Below are 1,552 nucleotides of genomic sequence, written 5' to 3' on the forward strand. Positions count from 1 at the left end.
CCAACTGCTGTCATCTAATGGTGATATGTAGTAATGCAGGATGAAGTAAAGACCTGGGGTGATTTTCTGTTCCCTGGAATACAGGTAGACTTAGACTTACTGATTATATGATGTGATTTAAAGGGTGATAGGAAAGTTGCAAACTCCCTAAACACCATTTGTACCTACTGATTTGTGCCAGGTAGATCAACATTGGGCTTTGATTTTCTAGCTCTGCATTTCGAGCCCATTATCTTTGGGAAGAATAACCCTGTGTCAATGGGATGCCAACATATCCCCTAGGGGCTCCTATCAGCTGAAGACAGTAAGTTTCCTTCATGGCAGGTGCTAGAGTAGGATCAGTACCCACCAATTCCTGAGGAAACAACCTCAACAGTCCCGCATGTCACCAATATATTTTTCCTCTCTCTCTACTTTGGACAAATAATGTCGCCTGCTATATCAGTAAACAAAGGATGTCGTGACCATGAAGACATCAGCCCCTGCAGCTGCCTGGGCACCTACTATGTGCTAAGGACTTTGTGTATACCATCTCTAATCCTCAAAACAATTTTTATTCCACTTTAGTATGAAGACTCCAAAAACTCCGATTAAATGCATTGACTACAAACACAGTGTGTTACGTTGCATAGCTGTTATTTAACTTAGTTATGTTTATTTTACTAAAGGAGCCTGTCAGTTTCCTGCATTTAATGTCATTAATTGGGGGAAGGGGATCCAATTGCTCCCCCCACCGAACTTACCCAATTTTTTTCTTTTATTGAAGTCTAGTTCATTTACAATGTTGTGTCAGCTTAAGGTGTTCAGCAAAGTGATTCAGTTATACATATGTATATATATCTATTATTTTTCAGATTCTAAAAATATGGAACACTTCATGAACGTGCATGTCATCTTTGCTCAGGGGCCATGCTAATCTTCTCTGTATTGTTCCAATTTCAGTATATGTGCTGCCAAAGCGAGCCTCCAACATATGTTCCTTCAATTAAACCTATCCCTTCTAAAAGAAACTCAAATACTATTTCCTCTCAGCTTAATGCTGATGTCTGGGTAGATCAGATATTTTCTTCAGATGATACTCTGTGTCTTTTGTGGGGATCTTGCCCACTTTCCATGGGGAAAAATGTGAAAGCTTGGCTCCTTTTTGAGTCCAGAGTGGGATAAGTACCTTAGTTTAGACTAGTAGAAGACATAAATTAATATATTACATATATTATCTTGCCATAACCAAAGATTTCCTGTTTTCTCCTGGCTGAAATTCTTTAAAGTCAAATCCTTTTAAAGTGAAATCCTTTGGTTCCCCTTTGAGATGTGACTTCTACTGCAAATGTCCTCGAGAAAGGGAATACATTCTCATAGCTGTAGTGTCAATTTTGTTTAAATCTAAAAACTAACAGCTCTTTGACAAAAGGTTTGATTTTGGGTTGATCAATGGGGCAAAAGGCTAGACATGGGGATGAACTAGATTTCCCATTATTTGGTCCTATTAATCATGGCCATTTTGTTCCCTGGAAGCTATTCGTTTCCTTATTATGCAAAATTCTGCAACCCT

At 38.7% G+C, this 1,552-nt stretch overlaps 1 non-coding gene across 1 annotated transcript; it reads right to left on the reverse strand.

Moving 5' to 3' along the window:
• Window positions 1-859: 859 nt before the first annotated feature.
• On the reverse strand, window positions 860-962 carry LOC137751651 (U6 spliceosomal RNA). The gene has a single exon (XR_011070902.1). It is a non-coding gene; the product is annotated as a U6 spliceosomal RNA (small nuclear RNA).
• Window positions 963-1,552: the final 590 nt, after the last annotated feature.

Source organism: Eschrichtius robustus, chromosome 17, assembly GCF_028021215.1.
Source record: "Eschrichtius robustus isolate mEscRob2 chromosome 17, mEscRob2.pri, whole genome shotgun sequence".
Classification (NCBI taxonomy): Eukaryota; Metazoa; Chordata; class Mammalia; order Artiodactyla; family Eschrichtiidae; genus Eschrichtius; species Eschrichtius robustus.